This window comes from Herpailurus yagouaroundi, unplaced genomic scaffold, assembly GCF_014898765.1.
Source record: "Herpailurus yagouaroundi ecotype Mexico unplaced genomic scaffold, PumYag 163, whole genome shotgun sequence".
In the NCBI taxonomy this organism is placed as follows: domain Eukaryota; kingdom Metazoa; phylum Chordata; class Mammalia; order Carnivora; family Felidae; genus Herpailurus; species Herpailurus yagouaroundi.
Window position 1 is genome coordinate 18,182,610 of NW_024412404.1, and position 24,598 is coordinate 18,207,207.

The window sequence follows — 24,598 nt, forward strand, 5'->3', positions numbered from 1 at the left end:
GGCTGCCAGGGAGGAAGCGACGCACCCGACAGTCCACACCATCGCCGTGTGACTCCAAGCTGCATCGAAGGAGAAGTACGCTTTGGGGCTGCAAGCGTGACAGACTTCAGAGGAAAGCAAATCAGGCATAAAAACTGCTAGAGGTGCCATTAGCAAGACGGAGCAAAAAATAGGATTCCCACATCCCCCCTGTTGCCCTCAGGGCCCCTCATACTGCTAAAAATAAAGCTACGGGCCCTGGTATTTGTGATGCCAGAGTTCTCAGGAGGCCCGACAGGGCCGGCCTCCCTCTGGGCTTCCTTCGTTTTCCTTGCCTCCCCTTTTCCTCCACCTCACCATGGATTTCTATGGCACGGGGGTGGGGGGAGTCCAGGACTGACAGAAATAAGGCTGGGACAGACTTCCTTCTGATGTCCCAATTCAAGGACGTGCACCAGGGCTTGAGGACCGAACATGTGGACAGGTGCTACACCCCTTCAAGAGAACACGGTGTGGGCATGTGTGTTAGTGGGGGCAAGGGCACAGATCCATTCAATAATGGGACACCCCACGTCCACCCCCCCAGTATCCTGGCGGGTGTTTAGGGGAAGGAATAAAAAATGTGCAGGCAGGGGCGCCTGGGGGGCTCAGTCCGTTAAGCGTCTGACTTCAGCTCAGGTCATGGTCTTGCGGTCCGTGAGTTCGAGCCCCGCGTCGGGCTCTGTGCTGACAGCTCAGAGGCTGGAGCCTGCTTCAGATTCTGTGTCTCCCTGTCTCTCTGCCCCTCCCCTGCTCACACTCTGTCTCGCTCGTTCTCAAAAATAAATAAACATTAAAAAAAATTTTTTTAAGTGTGCAAACAGGGGGACAGCTGGGGCAATACGTCAGCCTGCGCCCACACCAACTCCCTCCTGTTACATGGCGGGAAGTGTCCCCTCTGGCTCCTTCCACAGACCCCCACTCCCACCCCCAGGGCTGCCCCAAACTCACGCAGAACCGTAGTTTCTCAGAGACACAGCAGCCTCAGGAGCAAGAAGGCTGGGCGGTCGTGAGCGCGGACTGTGCATCGGCTGCTTTCGTGCCCATCCCTGCCCTACCCTGCAGCAGCGGGACCCTGGACAAGTTACTGACCCTCAGCTCTCCACCTCTAGAACAAGGATAATGATGTTTCCTAGCTGAAACACATGAACGGGGTTCATGTGAAGCTCTTACAATACTGCCTGACGCAAAAAGGCATGCAATAAATGCAGGACATCACTGGGGAGCCACTAACAATCTCTCCAGGGAACCCACTGGCATTGGGGGAAGGGCAGATCCTACCTGTCTAGGGCTGCCTCAACGTGGCCGGACATGGACTGTTCCGGGCCCTGGAAGCAAAGGCTGGCAGTGCTTCTCCAGCCAGGTGACCATCAAAATGGATGAGCAGTGAGGACAGGGTTTGAACCAACATTTGTGTACCCTAAGCCTGTGCCTTTAACCACCGACACGAAGCAGCCTCCTCTGAAGCCCATGCTGGGCACAAAAAAGAAAAAAAAAAAAAAAAAGCCCTTTCTCCTCAAGGACAGCAGACAACAAAGAAATAGGACTGAAAAAAATAAAACAAAACAAAGCAATCAGAAGGCATGGCATTTATTCGTTTTTCAGTTACCAAATTCTCCTCTTCAGGTCTTTTGAGAGTCTCTTATGCCACAGCACAGAAACCAGGCTGTCATTCCCTTCCTAAAGATGAGCAGACGGCTCTCGTCAGAAGTGGACAACCAGACTGGGGTGCCCGGGTGGCTCAGTTGGTTAAGCGTCCGACTTGGGCTCAGGTCATGATCTCGTGGTTCATGGGTTCGAGCCCCGAAGGGGGCTCTGTGCTGACAGCTCAGGGTCTGGAGCCTGTTTCAGATTCTGTGTCTCCCTATCTCTCTGCTCCTCCCCACTCACAATCTGTCTCTCTCTCTCTCTGTCTCAAAAATAAATAAACATTAAAAATTTAAAAAAAAAGAAAAAAAAAAAAAGAAGTGGACAACCAGAAAGCCAACACTTTCCTCTGAAGGTCTTGGGGTCACCGGAAACCCCAGGTCCTGGCCTCACGGCCCAGCACTCCCCTAGCCCCTCCCTTTCACAGGCAGCTCGTGGTACCTATCACAGGCCACTGTGGCCCAGAGAGGCTCTGGGAGATCTCAAGGCCTGACCATGTCTGAGGTGTGGCTCCAAGAACACAGTGGCCCATAAAACAGCCTCAAGGCTGAGCACCAGGAACAGCCATAAAACCCACAGTTGTAACAGCAGACACCCCGCGGCCGGAGCAAAGAAGCCAGCTGCTGGGCTCCCTGTGAACCGCAGAGGGATGTTCCCTCCCCAGCACTCCACCCAGCTGCAGCCCCGGGACACAGGATTGTAAGATCCTCGGAAGCCACCTGGCAGAAGAGGCATTTCACAGAGTGCTCACTAGCTGCCGGGGACTGCATTGGATGCCCTCCCCGAAGGAGGTCAAGTAGATAATGCAGGAAAGAGCCGGCACCACGCCTGCAGCCAAGGACTCCGTAAATAGTACCCTTCATCTCTCCTAAGACCAGAAGTGCCCAGCAAGTTGGGCATGATTCCTGTCCTCCAGACGCGGAAACCGAGGCTCTGAGAAGTTGCACAACCAGGAAGTGACCGCACTGGGTCCGGGCCAGGTCTATCTCCAAACATGGGTTCTGCCCACCTCCCTTTCTCACCTGCTCCTGGAGGGACTGGGGGACAGGCTGCCAGAGATGCTAGAGGAGGTCTGGGGGTTCCCGGCTAAGCGGCCTCCAGACTCTGGGCACGTGGGCTTCCGGGGCGCCCTCCCATATCTGCTGGGACAGTCCCCAGTGGTGTCTCAGGGAGCAGGCCCAAGCAGCCTCCCATATCAGCCACGGTTGGGGGCAGGGGTGGGTACCATCTCCTACTCCCACTTCTGGGAAGGTTTTCCATGTCGCAGGCCCTCGGGCTGCCAACACATGGTAACAATGACAGGAGTAGTTCACCTTTAGTAGGTGCTTCCTAAGTGCCGTGTAAGTACCTTACCCAGATTAGGTCCCTGCATGGATGCAAACACTCCACGAGGGAAGTGCCCTTTTATAGAAAATGGAGGTTTATGGTAGCTACACAACTTGTCCAAGGTCATGCAGCTACAGATGGCAGAGCTGGGAGTGAATCTTCAGTCCTCACCATACCGCCTCACCTCTCGGGGATCACATCCACAGAGGTGTCCACTTGGCCACCATATTCCCAGACACACAAATGGCTGCAACCTGGATCCTCTCCTCAAACTCCACCTTCCACCCTCCCTCAAATCCCCTGGCCTTTCTTGACTCCCTGTGCCCTAGGCCCTTTGCAGGTAAGGCTGCTGAAAGGTCAGGTTGGTTCTAAGCTTAGGGTCACCAAGCTCTGCCCCTCATCCCACTTCCAATTGGAAGGAGGGATGGGTCAGCCAGGTACAAGTACCTCCTCCAGAGAAACACCCAAGCCCCAAAGGTCTTTAAAACAGCACTCCAGGGGCGCCTGGGTGGCTCAGTTGGTTGGGCGTCTGACTTCGGCTCAGGTCATGATCTTGCGGTCTGTGAGTTCGAGCCCCGCGTCGGGCTCTGTGCTGACAGCTCGGAGCCTGGAGCCTGTTTCGGATTCTGTGTCTCCCTCTCTCTCTGACCTTCCCCCATTCATGCTCTGTCTCTCTCTGTCTCAAAAATGAATAAACGTTAAAAAAATTTTTAAAAAAATAAATAAATATATAAAAATAAAAAAATAAATAAAACAGCACTCCAACCTAGACTCAAGAAAGACCTTTGCACCTGGCAGTCCCTTCTTCCTAAGTCCCAAGCGGTGCTAAGCAGGCAGTATTGCCCCATCACTAGCTCTCTCTTGATGACATGGAACCCCCTTCCTGAAGCAGGCAGAGCCATCAGGGATTCACCACGTTCGGCCAACAAACCCTTACAGGGCGCCATCTTGGTTGTTCAGGGCCACCTTGGGCACCTTGACCACGGGGAAGACCCTACAAGACCTCTAGGGGAAGCGGATCTTCCAGAGATCCTCTCCCCACCTTGGCAGTGGCCTTGCTCTGTTCTCCCTCCCCATGACTGTGTGCCTACAGTGACTCACCCTGGCCGGGCCTGGGGTTCTGACTCAGCTAGGCGGATGGGGCAGGAGGGACATGTGCCATGCCAGACCTGGGATGAGAAAAAGGGCTGCCAGCTAGGGAAGGAACGGAAGTCAGGGAAGGGCGTGAGTGGGATGTGAGAGACTGAGGAACCTCGTGTCACTCTTGGGGGATATCAGGAGCGGCCACACAGGACGAAGAGTTGTACTGCAGAGTCGCACCAGCCAAGCGAAGGACAGCCTTCCCCGCGGCTCCCCTGCTGAATGTACTTATGGACTCCCCTACCCTCAATACCCCTTAAGAACATCATCTGTGGACACGCTGGTTGGCGGACACACTGGACATGGCCCCACCATGTCCACGTCCTAATCCCCAGGACCCGTGAGAATGTCTTATGTGACCAATGGGGTCCCACAGGTATCATTAAGCGATAGATTTTGAGATGGGGTAAGTGTCCTGGATTATCTCTAGATGTGAACACAAGGGTCCGGAGAAGAGGGAGGCAGAAGGAGATCTGACTGCAGAGGAGAACGTAGGAGATATGGTGGTGGAAACAGAGACCACAGTGATGGGCTCTGAAGATGGGGCACAGGCCACAAGACAAGGACCACGACTGGCCACTGGATGCTACAAAAGGCAAGGGAAGGAGGCCCCCCCCCAGCTCAGAGCCTCCAGAAGGAACCAGCCCAGGGGATGCCTTGACATTAGCCCCAGTGAAATCAATTACAAATTTCCAGCCCCCAGAGCTGTGGGAGAATAATCGCTGGTGTCCTGAGCCACTAAGTTTGCAGTAATCTATCACAGTGGCGATCGGAAACAGAAACACACTCCCCCCATCTGAGAAGTCAGGACGTACTCTCCTTGCTCAGCACCGTGCTGGCCAGAGACTAAGAGATGAACAAAACAGACGTATGCCTGGCCTCCTAGAGCTTCTAGTTACTCTCTCCTCCTCCTCCTGGAGCCCCAGGGCCTGGAGTACATTGCCATCTGCCTCTCAGAGTCTCCCCGTCCCTTTGTCCCTTTCCCTTCCAGTCCACTGCCTCCAAGCTGCTTTGCTGGGGCCACAGGGGCTTCACGGCCCTGGGCCCTCGGGCACACCCCTCACCCGCCCAGGCCTGACTAATACTGCTCTCCTTCAGGCCTTCCTTCTGCAGAGAAGCCTTCCGCGAGCCCTGCCCTCTTCCGCGGACTGTCATCACACTCTGGACTCCCGTGTATGCACACGCGTGTGCACATGTGCGTCCAAGGGGGCAATGATCTGTCTTCCTACCTACCTGCACTCTCACCAGAGCAGACTCAACAAACACTAGCCTACCAGGCTCCCGTCCGCAAGTGACAGCGTCCATCTGGACTAGGTCTATGGTCCCTGAAATTTGGCGGATACGACGTTTAAAAAGAGCATGAAGGTCTTTGAATAATCAAAATCGTTTAAAAAAAGGAAAAAAAAGACAGGTGATCGGCATTCTCAGGCCTGAGTCGGAAACAGGAGGAAGTCTGGGCTCAAGTTTCAGTAACACAGAAGGGGCTTAAAGCCCCAGATTCCAAAGCCTTCCAAGGATGAATGTCACCATGACCTTTAGACAGTGATCAAACCCTTCCAGGGCAGAGGCTGCAGGGAAAAGGTCCCAAAGAGGGAGGAACCATTCAGGAAAAGCAGAAATGAGGTGGCAGTCACCATCATTCCAATTAGCCTGACTGCCACCCACGTCCCCACCCTTGGGCTAGGCCCCAACCCCCTGGACCCAGGGCACGCTGCCCCAATCCTGCATGGCCACCTCTCCCCTAAGGCACGTCTCAGCTCAGTGAGTGCCTCCTGAGAAAGGCCTTCCCTGTCACCGACTAAGGGGGCCCCTCAAACACCCTCAACCCCATCGCCCTCTCCTGTTTTCTCCACTGTGCCCTAGAAATGATCTCATTCATTTATTGACTGATTGTTGATTATCCGACCCACCCCCCACCCCGCTCCCCACCTCCCCAGCCCTTTTCCTTGTTGTTCTCCTTGGGTGGGCTTCACACAGTGCCTGGCACATGGGGGTGCTCAAGAATGCAGAATGAACCCTCACCGTGCATATCCAGGAGACACCGGGATACAAAGGCCCACTCCTGTCCTCACAAAACCCTAGTCTGGTGGCTCCCCCAAAAGAGCCCACCTGCAGAGTGAGAGCCTCTCACTAGCACAGAATCTTTCTTCCCTGACCAACAGCCCCATCCACTTCAAGACAGAAAAGATGGGAATGGAGAATCCTTAAGGTCAAGCACAGCAGATCCCAGTCAAAAACAACTCACTGGCTAAGTGAAAAAAGCCAGACACAAACGGCCACACATTCTGTGATTCCATGTATATGAAATGCCCAGATTAGACACACCCACAGAGCTACAAAGTAGATGACGTAAAGGGAGGAGGGGACGGGGGAGTGCCTGTTGAATGGGTACAGGGCTTCCTTTTAGGGTGATGAAAATGTTCTGGGATCAAATAGTGGTGACGGTTGCACAACTTTGTGAATATACTAAAAACTACTGAATTGTACACCCTAAAAGGATACATTTTATCTCAACTAAAAAAAGAGAAGACCCACTGAATAATGCAATGGAGTGGTCAGAACTGCAGGTTCTGCAGTCAGACTGCCCAGCCTCATTCCTGGCTTGAGCCACGGGCTGTATAGACTCAAGCAAATTCCTTGGTCTCTCTGTACATTGGTTTCCCTATGTGTAGATGGGGGTAATAATTGTGCCAGCCTCAAAAAGGTGTTGTGAGGATGAAATTCGACCATCACTTGTAGAAAACTTTGGTGGACTGCTTTCCCAATGTCCATCTTCTCCCTTCTTCGCAGACCCTGTTTTCCATTTAGAGGTCATCAAGGTTCTAGGGACACTGACCACACAGCCTTGCCTTAGCCTGACCAGTGAGAGTGACCCTCAGGACCAGTGCAAGGAATTCTGGGACAAAGGTGTTCTATTTCCTGCAGGTGTGAACATAAGAGCACGTGCCCTCCAAAACCGTGGAAGCCATCTGGGAACCCAGAGGCAATGCAGCCTCAGGATGAGGCCACCTGTAAGGAAAGTAGACCGGAGAGACAGAAAGAAACTGAGTCCTTGGAGACACTGAGCCACTGGATCAAGCATCACCTGAAGTCACCCACCCTTTCAGTTACATGAACTAATGAAGTCCCTTTAATGTTTAAGATAGTTAAAGTCAGGATTCCTTCCACTTACTATCAAAAGCATCACAACTCATTCAGTTACATAAAGTCCTTCCCTCTGGGCCTGGCACATAGTTCCCTAAACGTGTGAGCTATTGTGACTTTTTTTTCCAAACTTTTCCTATCCTATTCACCAAGGTCAGTGCTATTCATCCTGATGTCTAAAGATGAACACTACCGGCTTATAAGCAGATACCGGCTTATAACCTTATAATTCAATTCCACATCCCTGTTGATGGCAAGCCATAGACAACTCCCTCAAAGACCCTAAAATCAATACACACAACAATTATTCATGAGGTGGTTTACTGTGTGCTCAGACAAGACGGGGTAGGCAAGAGGAAAGTGTAAGAACAAGGCACCATGGTTATAAGCTGACAGAGGAGTTTATAACCTAATCTGGAAGGCAAGAGCCAGGGCCACAAGACAGTAAAGCCTGTATTTGCCTCCTTATATGATTTAAGCAATTCAAAGTGAAAGCCAGAAGAGTTTGAGGGAAAAAGAGATGACAGTCTTGGTGGCTTTCTAGTGTCTCGTGGCCCCCTCTGCTCCCACACAGGGGCCTAAGCAGATCCAAACACACTCCCTCCGCCATCCAAGAACGTACAGACTAAACAGCACACCAGAGTCCAGCCCCAGGCCTTGCCTCGCTCCCGCAAATGCCAAAGTTCATGTCCATATTCCATGTACATGGCCAGAGACCCAGACCCATTCCCGGTCATGCACAGCAAGCTGGCTAAACTACTCAAGGATTCAGTCAGTTCCTCTTCCCCCAATTTCTTTTCTTCCCAATGCAGTAGAGATGTGATGCATGAAACACTTATTCCACAGAACCCAGGGGCAGGTGGGGAGCCTCAAATCCAGAGAAAGCAAGATGTAATGATGCAAAAAGAGATCAAGATACATGAATATTCATCTTCCTTCCCCTTATGATAGAAACCAAATTTGTGCGGGTGCATTGAGCTCCATTTCCTCTGAATCCCTCAGAGCGCTCAAGGTCTGTATCTCATCGCTCTGCCTGAACACAGAACGTAATGTGGGGTTCCTGCCTCCAAGGACTGGTGGTTAGAAAGGTGCATACATATGTTAAAAAAAAAAAAAAAACAACACACCAACCTCTACACTAAGTTCTGTGCATGCCCTATATGTATTTAGACCTCAGTTTAGAAATTGAAAGTCCAAAGACTGGCAGATTTCTTCTTATCCTTCAAGGAGTTCTCTAGAGACCATCCCAGAAGACAAAGCAGAGGCTGACTTATTTCTGGATCCCCTGCCCCGTGCCCAGGTATACAATAGGTGCCTAATTATTGTTTATTGCAGGAATTAAGTTACAACCTGGGACTTCTGCCCACACGATAGGACTGTAAGTTCTCAAACTCTGTGTCTTCTACCGCCTGGGCTGCCTATGTGACCCTGGGGCAATTACTTAACCTCTCTGGGTCTCTCCTCCCAAACACCTGGCCTTCAGGGCTGCTGTGAGAATTTTACCAGCTGCAACACAAAGTGGCCAGCTCAGAAATATGACACAGTGCAGACACATTCTAAGCTCTCAGTAAATGGCAGCCCTTCTGCTCCAACCTCCCCCCAGCCCCATCACAGTACAAGGTTTAAAACTTCCAGGATCCCAATAAATTCTGGTTGACTGGAACTGACCAGCCCCACCCTTGGGGGTACTCTGTGCCTCTTTCCAATACACCCTGTGCCTTGTTAAAGAACTCAAAGCTATCTGGTCCCAAAACAATGCTTTCGTCTGAAGTCAGAGCCCATGGGGGTAGCAAGTAAAACAAGAAGCCCATGAAGATATCTTGGCCAAGTGAGTTTGGGTGCCAAGGGGCCTTCCTCAGAGGAGGTCGTCCAGGCTGCAGGCCGGTTCACACGGAACGCAAGTGTGCACCAAGGGGTTAATTAGCAATAAACAGATGCCGAGATTCACCTCTGTGCTGTTATTCCCCGTGTGCAGCAAAAACTATAATCGTTCTGTTCTTTGACAGGATGTTTGCATTTGAGCTAAAATTGCCTCCTCCACCCAATTTGCTGCAATTCGGTTCAGCACTGTGGGATGAGGGACTTGGCTCCTCTCTTGATGGCTGGTGGCTGGCCCGACAGAGTCCCCTTCCCACAGGGAATGAAAGAAAGAGATGGACGGGGGAAAGCGGGCAGAAGAAAAGCACAAATCTGTCATTTTATCAAACACAGGCAAAGACTGTCTGCAGGTGGGAAGCTGCTGTCCAACACTTACACAAACAAAGCATACAAAATGCCCTTTCTTTAGGGGAAGCTGGCCAAGCCGCTGGCAAACAGAGCAGGGAGAGGCTACCTTTGCAGGCACCCACACCCTGCCACTGCCCAGACTGGATGGGCGTCCTGTCTGCTCAGGGCCTGGGGAAGGTGGCCTGGAAGGCTCCATCCCAGCTTCCAGAGATAATTAAATACCCTCAGTGCTCAAGAAGCCACAGACAAGAAAGAGATTCAGTGTCCAAAATACAATTTTAGCCAGTGTGGAATATTAGTCAGCTCATCAGCAAGAGTTTAACGCCCATCTGTTCACTCATTCACCAATGTCTACCAGGTGGCTATCTTGCGTCATGCCGCATGCTTGGTTCTGGGGATACAGAGGATTACCATGAGGCCCACAGTTTGCCCAGGCCTAAAGGATCCGTTATTAGGAGCTTACACTCTAGCCAGAGAGCTGGGCAAGTGAAGCAATGTGGAATCCTCCAGAGCTCATCCCTACCCTCTACCTAACACAGTACTTTGTATAAGGAGGGCTCAATGGAAGACTTGAATAGATCTACTTCTGCTAAATAGTATAATTCCACCTCGCTCTGTAAAAAAAAAAAAAAAAAAAAAAAAAAAAATGGTGGCCTCTATATACTGAGTATCTCTCATGTGCTAGGTAGAACTTTCTCTGTGGTCTGCATCCTACAGGCAAGGAAAGCTGAGGCTTGGGGAGGGGAGACCACTTGCCCAGGACCACTTACTTAGCGAGAGCTAAGCCCAGATCTTCGTGCCCCATATCCCATACCCCTCCATGTCACCCGGCAAGCAGAGGAAAGAACACCCATGTCTGTCCCTCACCCAGTCCCAACTCAACTGGGGGCTCCCCCAAGGAAGTCCCACCATGACTAATGTCCCTGGGATCCTCTTCACAGCCTGGCCCAATGTGGAACAACTTGCTAATGATAAAAATATTTGCTTAACTCAGTGATTGTGGGAAAATAACCTTTCTTCCACCCTAAGCTCTACCATCATATGTAGTATCCAAAGGAAATGTCACCACCTCACCATTGAGATACCATCTTGGTACTCTGCTGGCCCCTGGCTACCATGTTCCCTCAAGGAATCCCTGCCTCCTACCTCAGTAGCATCCTCACTGTGGCTATTGATGGAGGAGAGAGGTCAAAAATAACCTCAACTGAACAGAACCCATCTATTGGGCATCTAGGAGGTGCTAAGTGCTCATAATGACCACCTTATTTTACTCAAACAAAAATTCTATGAAGCAGATATTTTTAGTATTCATATTTTACCGATGAAGAAAGTGAGCCTGGCAAGGTTAAGTGAACTGTCCAAACCCACCAAACTAGTGCAAAGTAACGCGGGGATTCAAGCCTGGCTTTGTCCTATTCCAAGGCTAGGCTATAACGCTCACAAGCCTAAATTTAAGAGAGGAAAGTTAACATGCAGCATGAGTACTGCCCCTCTGTGGTGGGGAGAGGGGAGGAGGGATCACACATTTACTCCAATGCTGCCAAAACTCGAGGCATTTTTGGAACTTTTCTTTGGAAGTCACCTACAGAGGTCAATTACATGCCACCCAGAACTTTGAGATTCAGTACATCATAATTACACATTTGGGGGACCAGAAATACATTATCCACATTGGCTTCCTCTCTTATTCATTATACTCGCCTGCAAACTACCTCAGTTTCCTAAAATCATATTGACTTTCAAATGCCAAGAGATGTCACCCCACTAACATTCAAAAGAATGCACGGATGCTATCAACAAGCCTGTTGCCAAAGACAGACCCTCATTTTCCAAGTAAGAATGAAACCGTTTGTTCTTCCAGTCCTGCATTTATTCAAAAAGCATTTTGTGATGCTGGACAGTGTGGCAGGTTGCTAAGGAAACAGGGATAAACATAAAAAGTTGCCTGTCTTGGAGTTCTCAGCATGGGGACAATATCTCAGACAACTTTTGCAGAAGCCTTCCAGTGCCCCCAAATACTATGGATGCAAAGATGGACATACAGTCCCAGACTTCAGGAAGGCTACATTCTAGCAGGTGGCCAGACATGCCAGCTATCCCTCTGGAAGCTGGGTCCCCTAGAGTGGAGAACTACGGAAGACAGAGTGACTGCATAAGCTACTGTCCTGGTCCATGCTAGGAAAACAGGCTCCAAAGGTAACCAAAGCGAAGTAACAATCACAATGAACGCTTATATGGCACCTGTCACAGAGCAGGTGCTACTGTAAGCAATTAACACATATCATATCCTCCTAACAAATCCACAAAGTGGTTACTATGATTAGTCCCACTTTCCAGGCGAGTAAACTTAGGTGCGGAGAGAGTCAGCAACTTGCCAAAGGTCTAAAAGTCACCAAGTGGCAGAACTATGATTTGAGGCCAAGCAGTCTGGCTCCAGAGGGCATGATGTTGACGACAACATTGCGCTTAGTGGAATGAGAGATGCTCCTGTGGACATGTACACTCTGGTCCACTGGGTTTGAGAAAAGCAGCCACATTACTCTCCTTATTACTCACGTCCGATCCCCTATTGTCTCGGCAGTGAACTCTTGAACTTGAACTCACTCTGCTAAAACACGAAATCTGAACTGTGTGGAATGGGCTAAAGGGAAGAGACATTTCCAAGGGTGAAGCACTTCACTGCAGGGGGGGGGGGAAGATGAGGGACCTGGGAACCAGCCTCTGCCTCCATTACACTCTGGATGTCCCAGGCACAGAGCCACTCAGAGTAATACTCCAAGTGGAAGAGAACTGAGGGGCAGACGGTGCTTCCGGGTCACAGAGCAGAGCACAGGCCACCGCTGTCAATGCTCCATGTCACCACGGCAGAGAATAAGGTATAACTTCATCTGGCAACAGCCAAGATGCCTTTGAGCTCTCCGTCCTCTTTGGAAGGGGGTGAGATGGGGCACTCTAGCCCCTTGGCCCCTCTGCTCCAGTGTGTAAGAAGGAGAGTGGCTCGCAAGCTGATGGCAGGGACGAGAAGGTTTTCTGGAGCCAGAAATCCCTGGGTTGGAGTGGAGCCCTGCCACTTCTTCAGTGACACCCCTCGGCCAAGTGCCGTAACCACTGCACGGCTCGGTGTTTGCTCACCTATAAAACGGGGATGAGGGGGATGGGATAATACCCACAACATGGGCTTTTTGAGAGGAATAAGTGACATAAAGCATGTGGCGTGCTTAACACCATTCGTGACCCTTAGCAGCACCAGGAAACATCCAGTGTGATTAGTAAGTTCTAGAAGCCCTCGCCCCAGTTTCCCCCCAGCACAGCACTCTGGAGCCCCTTCTGCGGTCTGGATATTCTCCAGATCTACTTCCCACTCCTCCTGGGTGCCCTGCTGCAATTCTCAGGATCTCTCGCTGTTAAGGTGTTAGGGTACCATGTGACTGAGTTCTGGTCAACGGACTATGTGGGCAGAAGTGATGTGAACGGCTTCCAGGACCGCTCCTACAAAGCCACACCTCAGGATCCTTAATTCTCACTCCCCAGCTGTCAGTTGGATACAGGGGATTCAGCAGAGACTGTCAAGAGTGCCCTAGAAGACGGCAGGGCCATCCACAGGTACAAGGAGCCAAGGTCTCTGAACGACTGTGTGAAACAAGCCCCCACCCCTTCCCACCCCACACACCCCACAGCTGGCCTGGCCTGACAAATGCACAAGTAACCAAGCCCCCAGGTGGACTCCCAGGTCCCTATTACCTCACTGCTTCCATGACCACTGCCTGCATCAGAGTCTAGATGTCATAATATGGCTGAAGAGAGAAATCGGCGGCTGTGACTGGTTTGGCGTGGTAAGCATGAGGAAAAGCGAGCAGCAGCTCACGAGAAGTAGTAGAAGGACCACTAATCTAAAAGACACCAGACAGCCCAGCAGCAATGCTACCTGGGCTCAGGGTCAAGCACAGGCTCTTCACGAGAACAGCATAGGGCACTGGAAACAGCCTGGTCTTTGAGGCCAGGACCCCAGGACCCATGCCTGCCACGACTTCCCTAGGAAAGGAAAACCCTCTGAGCTTCAGTTTCACACCTGCAAAATGGGGGCGACAACGCCTGCCTCTGTGTCCTGTGACATCACGTTGGTATCTTGAAAACGGCCATGGTGGGTGTATTTACACCACAGGAATGGACAAATGCTACAAACAGGGGTTTCTTCCTAGAGATTAAACACTTACCAGCACATCTCTGGATAACAGGTGCCAGATAAATGGAACAGGAGAGGAGGGACAAGGAAAGAGAATTCCAGGCGGAGCGGAGGTCATCCTTGACATGCAGGAAGTCCTGTGTGGCTGGCCGGCGGAGGCTGGGGAAGAGAGGCTAAGAGGAACCCAGAGAAAGCACTATATGAACTGGATCTCGCAGAAGGACCACCCTAAATGGTCGTTATTTGTTCTAGTTATTGCTGCATAACAAATCACTTCAACATGTAGTGGTTTAAAACAACTGTTTTATTTTGTTTATAATTTTTTAAGTCAGGAATTCAGGGAGGAATGTCAGTTGGGGTTCAACTACCCATTTCCAGGACGGATTCTTCCCACCACGTCTGGTGCCTTGGTGCTCCTTGGAGAGTCTGTCTCTCCATCCCGTCCCCACCTCCATGTAGCATCTCAGCCTTCAGGCCTCTCCTTGTGGCCCGGACTCCTCACAGCATGGTGGTCTCAGGACAATCAGATGTCTTATACCCAATGGCTGCCTTCTCAAAAGCCAGTGTTCCAAGGGACCAAGAGGGAAGCTGGAAGGGCTCTTCTGACCTAATCTCAGAAGTCACAGTCATCCCCACCTCATTCTACTGGTGATGAGCAAGTCACGGTCCAGATTCAAAGCAAGGGAACACCCAAGAACATGAATACCAGAAGCCTTGGTTTGTCAAGGACCTTGCTAGAGGACAAGCCACCACACCATTACTGATGGGCCAACGCTCACCGCCCACAATCCAGGACCACCCAGAAGAGGCACAGGAGGTCGAAAAAGGAGAACCCCCAGCCCCGTCCACAAGAAACATCAGATGGGTGGTGGTCACACAGGACAGGGAGGACAAACGGCGGAGAGTGTCAGAGGCAGAGCGAGGCCTGGCTCGCGGAGCGAGGAAGGCTTGGCAGGAAGCTGACACAGCCGGCAAGTGCACCGCGCGCCTCGAAGGATGGGGGGAGGCAACGTGGAGAGTTAAAAGGGAAGGAGTGGGCCATCCCTGAGGTCACACCCAGCCTTCCACCACACCTGGACCGCCCTCGGACCAGACCAGGCCGTCTGCACACTTCCCAGTCCAGGCATGCCGCTCAGCCCTGGGCACTCGGTAGCAAGGGTCAGGCAGCTCTCCAGAGCCAAAGCAGCCACTGACTATGCCAGCTCATCACCAGGCCCGTGAGCCTGTCCAGTGCACCAGCGCTCAGGGAGGGGCAGTGGAGTGTAGACCTGTTTACTCTGGCCCGACCTCCTCACCCAGAACCAGCAGGCACCACGACCGGCAGAAAGGCCAGTTATGCAACCACCCTCACAGCAGCCTGCCAGCCCCAGAGATCCGGCCTGGCCGCCTGGGCCCAGGAGCGAGACTGCCGCGGCCTACCGGGCCAGCCTGGGCTCCGACTGCCATTTTCCATATAGGTGCGGATGCTCTGCTGACAAACACCTGGGGACAGCAGGGGCCGTGGGAGGGAGCTAAAAATAGCACAGCTGGCACTGGAGAGGCCTTTTCCACATCCTCTGGGTCCTGTTATTCCTCGTGCACAGGCCCTAGGGGCACACACGGGCTGGCACCCAAGCGTTCACTCTTCTCAAAGGCTCGTGCTGAGAACGAACGTGGGGGCCTGGGAGCCTTCCTACATCACGTCAGGAGCTGCACTGTCGTCAGAAGTCATGGCAACAGCCTGTCCCGGGAGCTGGGCCTAGAGATCGGAAGGCTGGGTTCACCTTCACACCCCCACCTCCCCCCAGTGGTCCCTGTCTGGCCACCTCCTCTCTGACCAATCATCAGTGTTCTCCACCTTTTCTGGATCTCAAGCTCTTAATGTTTCTCTTACTTATTTGGCCATTAAGAATTATGGGCCTTACCCTGTTCTTCATTTCTTATGTAAGTGTATACCAGCCCAGCTAGACACTTAGAAAAGTCACATGTATGGACATGTGAGGCGCACACTGCACAATTCCAGGGGCATTGTTCACACTTATGATGTGGATGGCGGCCCTGGAATCACACAACGTGGCTACTGGCGTTGCCTGAGAGGAAACAATGCCTTATGCAAATCTGTATCCCTGGGAAGAGGATAGCCAAGATAATAAAGATTCACAGACTGACCAGCTCATCTCCTGCTTCCAGATATTGTGCACAGGGTCTGGCAGACGCAAGGCCACAATACCCAATGGTCTAGAAAGAAATCCATGTTGTGATACAATAATGTATTTCCAGGCTTTGGAGGTGGAGAGCGGCAAGGAATCGATCTTTCTAAGGCAAGGGAAGATTCATAACCACTGAATGAGTTAGCACTACCTTCTTCTGAGTGCACAGATTAAATTCTCTGCCCCACCGACATCTGAAATGCACTTTATTTATAACAGATCAGGGAATTCAGATATAGTTACGTGCTTTTCATAGAAGTCCCATTCTTTTAATAACACAGTTTCAGAGTTTGAGATATGAGCAAACTGTATGTGGGAAGAATAGGGACTCATTCCACATCACGACGCTCAGGTTCATAGTCTAATGATCAGGCTTTACTGGGGGTGTCAGACTCTTCCACCCTCCATGCCCTCCTGCACATGCATGCACAAATACACACACGCCACACACACCTCGAGCTTTTAAAAATATGCCTGAATTCTGCATCCTAGTCCTAATATCTCCCATGTATGTGTAAATATTAAAAATAGTGGTTTTGGGGGCACCCGGGTAGACCAGTCAGTTAAGTGTCCGATTCTTGATTTCAGCTCAGGTCATGATCTCACAGTTGTGAGATCAAGCCCTGCACCAGCTCAGCGTTGGTTGTGGAGCCTACCTCAGGGAAAAAAAAAAAAAAAAGTGGTTTTATTCAAAACTTAAAGGAAGACTGATACTCAGAAAAAATGCCCCATATTTATTCTGTGCCTCCAAATACCCCCCAACATAGAGAGATGTATGGCACATGGGCCATAGTTAGAAGTCTAATTATGTATTATCTGATATGAATCTCATAGCAGCCCTAGAGTTGTGCAGTGAGCAACCTGTACAACTGCACACAGCATACCTGACTTTGTTCCAGCAAAGAAAAGCAAGAGTTAGAAAGATTAGAAGGACTAGATAATCTTTAAGGTTCATTTCTAGTCATAGTACAGAATTCTCAGAATTTGTGCAAGGGGTCTCACACCTCATCTAGGGATGGTACATGAGTCTCCACACACCAACCCTTCTCTTCAGTCCTATCTATCTATGCCCTAATGTTTTCCCTCACTCTGTGGCACAGATGAGCTAAGCAGAGCCAATCTACCACTACAGGTGGTACACCTGCATGTGGACAGTGCAAGGGTCAGATGTGCAAGGTCCACTGCCTGCCCACCAGGACTTAGACCTGGCTTGGCCCCTCACTACTGTGTGACCCCGGGAAAATTACTCTCCTTTCCATGCCTCAGTTTCCTAATCTGATAACACCACCTACTTCTCCGGGGTGTTGTGAGGATTAAAATAAGATAACAGCATGCAGGGCTTAGAAACCATCAGACACATAGTAAGGACTCAAAATCTATTATCCAAATTCACACATATTCTCTATGCTTCGCTGTTCTGATGTACAAAACGGGGATTATAAACGTGCTTACTCCATACGACTGTGTTTTTAAGTTTATTTATTTTGAGAGAGAATCAGCACAAGAGCATGAGGCAGGGAGGAGCAGAGAGAGAGGGAGAGGGAGAGGGAGAGGGAGAGGGAGAGGGAGAGGGAGAGGGAGGGAGAGAGAGAGAGAGAGAGAGAGAATCCCAAGTAGGCTCCATGCTCAGTGCAGAGCCCCACAACAGGACTCGATCTCACAAACCATGAGACCATGACCTGACCAGAATTCAAGAGTCAGGCATTCAACCAACTGAGTGCCCCATAGGAGTGTTTTCAAAGTTAAATAACATCATAAACATAAGGAGCTTAAGACAGTGCTTGATGCATAGTAACTACTCAAAAAAAAAAGTTTGTTACCATTTTTTTTTCCCCTAAGAAGTCAATTACTCCAGTTCACATAGACTTACCAAAACAAAAGCACCACTAAGTGTAGGATCAATGCAATGACTTAAGGAGGAAGAGAAAGTGGCTAAGAGAGAATGTCTGAGAATTCACTGCTGTTTGCTACAACAGGTAACAGACAGGATGTACTAGAGATTAGAGGTCTTTGTTCTAAGTTAATTCTTTCTGAGGTCAGGAAGTAAAGAGGAGCATGGGTGAACAGGCACTGAGAGGTGGGGAGGAAAGAACGGGACCCACTCCCTTGCTGGTCTCTCTCTTCACCATTAGAATCGTTTCAAAGCCCTGCCTAGCATTTAAATAGCATCATCCCCTAGAGATCGCTGTTTCGGCTTCGTTACAGTCTGTGTTCATAGCGTACAAATAGAAACCTTTGTGATTTTATTAGTTTCCATGCAACTCAGGAGAGATTTGCATGATAACATTTCAGCTCCTGACTTAAAAGAAGGGACCAATTAAAAATATAGTGCTTGCACTGCCTGTCACTGGAAAATGTAAAGGTTCCCGGAGTTTTAAAAATCTGTCGTATCTGGTTCACGGCCACAAATCAACCATTCAGTACAACCGATACAATAACCACTGTCTAAATTTTTAGCTTATTCTGTAAGAAATATTTGCAGGATGTCTGCACCCCCTAATAAGAGTGTAACGACAATACGGAAAAATCTAAAGAAGTATTTTTGTCTGGGCTTCGTCAAGTCCTACACAATCACCAATTCACTCAATAATACCCCAAAGCTGCCTGGGACCCTGTGGATCTGCGAAGTGCTAACGTAATGTATCTGTGACGAGTTAAAATGTAATACATGGCCCCTGTAGCATGATCTAATTGATGTTATGTAACCTAAGACTATTCAGTACTTCTGATGTGCTGGTTGTTTACGATTTGGGGGTGGGGAGGATTTTATTTCAGAAATCATTGGGATGTGGGGATCATCCTTTCAGACACTCGCTCCTTTGCCACAGAAGCTCTGGGCATCTCCTCCCACTTCTTGTGGCTGAAATGCTCCATGGAACAGAGCCCAGATGAACATTCTCACCCTGGGGTTGCCTTCTGGGGCAAGTCAAAGAAAAGCATCAAAGTAGGTTGATTGGTGTGACCTCCTCTTTAATGAGATGTTTCTTTTTATGCCTAACCTCAACCAAGCCAGCCTATCATGGCATACCACTTACAGTCTATAATCTAAGATGTTTTCAACCTGGCCTCCACCCCCAAAATTAAAACTAAAACCTCAATGGTGATGTGGCTATTTCCTTCGAAGTAATAGCAGAGTCACGAAATACTATTCCTGAGACTTTTTTTTTAATGACAAGTTTGATGATATTTCCAAAAGGGCGTCTGTCCTCAGATTGTAATTCTCAAATATGCCATCTCGTCGAAGTCAATATTGATGTTTCGGGGACACATCAGTCAGATTTCAATCTTGTGATTTATGATAGAACCAGAACTGCCCATTTACCTTGAATGATTTACCACTGGGTTCTTTATCAGGCACAAATGATAAAGAATCTGACTGAAGAAATGGATAGCTCTTGAAATCACTGAATCTGAGAACATGTTACACAGTGAAAACTGAGGCCCAGGGACAATGACTTGCCTGAGACACCAGAGCCACTCGTGTGTTAAAATCAAAAATCCAGAGGCGCCTGGGTGGCTCAGTCGGCTGAGCATCTGACTTCGGCTCAAGTCCTGATCTCATGGTTCGTGGGTTCGAGCCCCACATCAGGCTCTGTGCTGACAGCTCAGAGCCCGGAGCCTGTTTTGGATTCTGTGTCTCCTTCTCTCTCTGACCCTGCTCTGCTCCTGCTCTCTGTCTCTCAAAAATAAATTAACATTAAAAAAAATTTTTAATAAAAAAAATTTCACGCTCAGAACAGACACCATCAAATCAGACTCCGCCAGCAGAGGGACAGTTGTCCTGTCTGCTCTGCTGTCAGTGTGGACAGCACCTCAGGCAAAAAAGGCCAGGCTGGGCACTTCTCAGGGGACTCCCATTCACCAACCCTCAGAGGAAAATTACTAGCTGCCCCAATGCAAGCACAAGCACCCCGGTGGAGAATGTGTCTGGGAGGAAAATGTACCTGAAGATAATGGGGGGTCATCTCCAGGAGGGAGGACTGGGAGCAATTTCTCTTTCCTTTCGTTTTCTTTTTTTTCCTGTATGGTAAAATAGTCCTAACATAGAACTTAACCATCTTAGCCATTTTTTTAAGTGTACAGGTCAGTAGTAGTAAGTACATTCACATTGTTGTGCAGAATGCTTTCATCTCGCAAAACTGAAACTTGGTACCCATTAAACAACGCCCCATTGCCCACACTGCCCTCCTTCCTAAAGCCTCTGGTAACCACCGTTCTACTCCTGTCTTTATGACTTCGACTATTCTGGGTACTTCATAAAGTAGAATCATACGGTATTTGTCCTTTTGTGTCTGGCCCCTTTCACTTAGCGTAACATCCTCAAGGCTCATCCACGTTGTAGCATGCTTTAGAATTTCCTTCCTTTATAAGGCTGCGTGGTTCTCCACTGCATGTACAGACCACATTGTGTTCACTCACTCATCTGTCAGTCAACATTTGGGCGGCTTCCACCTTTTGGCTTTTACGCTGCTATGAACATGGGTCTCCAGAAGTGGAATTGCTGAATCATATGGCAATCCGATTTTTGATTTTTTTTTTTTTTGAGGAACCACAAATACTTTTTTCCACAGTGACTGCATCATTTTATATTTCCATCAACAGTGTACAAGGATTCCAAATCTTCAAAGCTTAGCCAACACTTGTTATTTTCTGTTTTTTTTTTTTTATAGTAGGCATCCTAGTAGGTGTGAGGTCTCCTTTTTTTTTTTCTTTTTCCTAATGCCTCTCTGTGCATTTCTACAATGAACATACATTGCCTTTAGGATTAAGGACAAAAGTATAAAACACTGAAGTTAAAAAATGAATCTTATGGATGGATAAAAGACTTGAATATAAGACTTGAAACCATAAAACCCAGGCAGTCAGCTCCTTGAAATCGGTCCTGGTCGTGATGTATCAGATTTGACACTAACAACAAAGGCGACAAAAACAAAAATAAACAAGTGGAACTACACCAAGCTAAAAAAAAAAAAAAAAAAAACCTTTGCACAACAAAGGAAACTATCAACAAAATAAAAAGGCAATCTGCTGAATGGGAGAAAATATTTGCAAATCATGTATTTTATAAGAAGTTAATATCCAAAGTACATAAAGAACTTATATAACCCAATAACAAAAGAAAACAAAAACAATGCAATTTAAAAAATGGGCAGGAGATCTGAATAGACACTTCCCCAAAGAAGGCATCCAGATGGCCAACAGGTACATGAAAAGATGCTCAACATCACTCATCATCAGGGAAATACAAATCAAAGCCACAATGGGATACCACCTCATACCTGTCAGAATGGCTATTATCAAAAGGACAAGAAATAAAAAATGCTGGCGAGAATGTGGAGAAAAGGGAGTCCTCGTGCACTGTTGGTAAGAATGTAAACTGGTGCAGCCACTGTGGGGACAGTATGGAGAGTCCTCAAAAAATTAAAAATAGAGCTACTATTTTTACATGATGCAGCATTTCGACTTTGGGGAATTTCTCCAAAGAAACCAAAAACACTAACTCAAAAAGATATCTGCATCCCCATATTCACTGCAGTATTAATTACAAGACACAATATATAGAAACAACCTAAGTGTCCATCAATGGAGGAACGGATAAAGAAAATGTGATTTGAGAGAGAGAGAGAGAGAGAGAGGGAGAGAGAGAGAGAGAGAGAGAGAGAGAAAGAAAGAAAGAAAGAAAGAAAGAAAGAAAGAAAGAAAGAAAACACAGACAATGGAGTATCATTTAGTCATAAAAAAAGAATGAAATCTTGCCATCTGCCACAACATGGATGTTATTGAGGGTACTATGCTAAGTAAAATAAGTCAGACAGAAAAAAGAAATACCATATGATTTCACTTATATGTGGAAACCAAAAAGAAAGGAAAAAAAAAAAAAAGAAAGAAAACCAAGCTCAAAGATATAGAGAACAGACTGGTGGTTGCCAAAGGCTGGGAATGCAGGGTGTATGAAATGATGTAAAGGGAATCAAAAGATACAAACTTCCACTTATAACATCAATAAGTCATGGGGGGATAATGTGTAGCAAAGCAACTATAATCAATAATACTGTATTGCATATTCAAAAGTTGTTAAAAGAGTAGATCTTAAAAGGTCTCAGAACAAGAGAAAATAATCTCTAACTCTGTAAGGTGACAGATATTAACCAGGCTTATTGTGATTGTTTCACAATATATACAAAAATCAAATTATTATGTTGTATATCTGAAACTAATATAATACTATATTAGTTTAAAAAAAAAAAAGAAATCTTACAAGGAAAATAGGGTTGCACCCGAGCTTAAGGAAAGGATGCCATTTTTAATACTGAGGCAAACCACTGACTTCTCTTGTAGGTTCAGCTAAAGACACCATTCCTATACCCGTTGAGAATCTTACACCTGATCAGTTGTGGCTGACACAATCCACAGGATGAAAGGCCATAATGCATGGGTAGCTAAAACAATTCCTTTAAACACTATGAGGAAAATGCTCCCAGATGCAAAAAGAAAAGAAAAGAAAAATGTATATAAAGCTGTAGCCAGCTAATACTGGTCACGAAACTCCCCAGCACTTGGATAAACCCTGTCATCTTCCAAACCTTCCTCCAAGCCTGAGAGTCCTTTCTCTGAGTTTTCCACTTGATCATCATTAGACGCCCACTTTTTCCCCTTCCAGAGCCATAAAGGGTCTATACTCCAAAGTCACATGAAGGGAAAATAAATCAATGCAGCAACTGCTCCTGAAGAGGGGCAGAACTCTGCTCCTGTGTAACGTGTACATAGAAAAGACCCCCACGGAGCCCCGTGACTCCCAGGATCTGGGCCACAGGCCACCCGGGGCCCCATGCTATCAGTTCACCAGACAATGCTTTTCACTGGAAAAGCCAAAATCTTCCCACAGTGAAAACACTCTTTCTACCGGTCTTTCTATAACACTTCTCTCTTTGGGGGTGAGGTCACTTGTCATGACTTATTCGTTAAGACAAAGGTGCAGGAACTAAAAACAAAATCCACCCAATTATATATTTACCCAACCTCTAGCTCCCAGAAAAGAAATTATATTTTTCTTGGTGTGAACATCTCCTTCTCCCCCCTACTCTCCCTCACCTTCTCCTCTTGCATGTTCTCCTTCCTTTTCTGGTTTCCTTCTGTTACGCGAACCAGGGGAAATGGCAGAACTAGTATATGGAAGCCCAGAGAAGAGGCGTAAGATGAGCAGTTGGGAGGGACAAGCCTTGATTCTAGGGAGCAACCGTCCTTAAATGGTACAAAAAGAGGCCCCAGATCACTATCTGCTCTCTGCCCTTTGGGAAGAGCCGACACCTAGAAAGCAGAGTCCGCCTCCGGCTTCTTAACAAAGGATCCACACTCTACATCTGGATTCTTGGCATGGCCCCTGATTCACATCTGCTCCCAGCCAAGACCAGCACTAAACTATGAAGGAAGCTGAAGTTTGGAACACAGTGCATGTACCATTGACAAAGAGGTGACGTGATGGCCCGGGGACAGCCAAAACCTCCACCCGCAGCGTCTAACAAGACCAGACACATCCTGGAGGGCAAACTATCAGAACCAACGGCCAAAATGGGACACCTTCCAAACTTCGGGGAATAGGACAAGGAAAACTCTCACTACCCCAGGTGAAGGACACCAGCAAGTCATTAAGAGAAAAAGAAAGTGGCCTTCACAGGAGCAACACCGTTATGGGCATTCTACCCCTCCACAACATAGCTGCCATTAACCACCACCCAGCTCTTGGCCTCCCTGGGCTGGATTTAGAATCTGAAATCTACTCTCCACTGAGATTGGCTCTGGGTGTCATGGAAACAGACCAGAAGCAAAGAGGGGCTAGTGCAAGGAGAAAACTCTTTCTCTCCACTCATTCTAAGGTGGGCTTGTCCTCCATGAAACAGTGGCCTCAGGAGATCATGAACACCCCCATCCCCAATGATGATGGGGCACAGAGCTCCCAGCACCGGCACCGGGGAGGAAGTAGAATCCAGGCCCAAATCTCCCTTCCACCTCTGTGACTTCATAATACCACGTGCTTCTCAACTAGTGAGACCAAGTTCCTGTTTGTTGTCCACTAACCTGCCAACTTCAGTCTCTCTGCTCCCAGACTTAGCAAAAGTCACTACAGAAGGAAAAAAGAAGTAAAGGGTGAAAAGCAGAAGGAAGGCGCGAAGAAAGGAATACAGGCATGTCTGCTGATTAGCTTTCACATGTCCAGAGTAAGCCAGATCTGGGTCCCTCAGAAAACATGGTAGGGAGCCCAGTGAAACAGCACAGAGAACAGAAAGTAAATGAGATGTCTTAAATAATTTCGCGTTTGGCCAGGTAAAGAAGCATTAGTCATACAGGTAATGAGATCTTACAGGGAGATGAGGATGTTAAGTACATCCATTCAGGACCTGGAGTGTCAATTACATTTCCAAATTGGCAATGAGACAAAGACAATCACCAAATAATGCTGAAAACAAAGCAAATTCCATTTCCATTCTTTTGAAGCTCCCCTCCTGTCCCCTGCCTGACTCACCCACCTCGAAGACAGCTGCTCGTCATGAACTAAATCCTTGTTATCCGCTGGCCAAGAGAGACCTGGGTGGCATGAATAATTGAAAGCCAGGAATGACTCAAACATCGTGTCATCAAATCAAGCCCATCCCTTTCACCCAGACTTTCTCCACAGCTCCTAACAAATTACCCAGAAAAAAAGAGCAAAACATATTTGCACCTACTA

General features: G+C 48.4%; 1 protein-coding gene and 1 long non-coding RNA gene across 39 annotated transcripts in view; both read right to left on the minus strand.

Annotated features, from left to right (window-relative positions):
• Positions 1-24,598, minus strand: part of KCNMA1 (potassium calcium-activated channel subfamily M alpha 1) — a 736,361-nt gene that overhangs the window by 702,025 nt on the left and 9,738 nt on the right. The window lies entirely within an intron of this gene.
• LOC121036840 (uncharacterized) lies at positions 20,547-24,592 on the minus strand. Its single transcript, XR_005793502.1, has 2 exons — positions 22,966-24,592; positions 20,547-20,781 (listed from the first exon to the last, which is right to left on the minus strand). It is a non-coding gene; the product is annotated as an uncharacterized LOC121036840 (long non-coding RNA).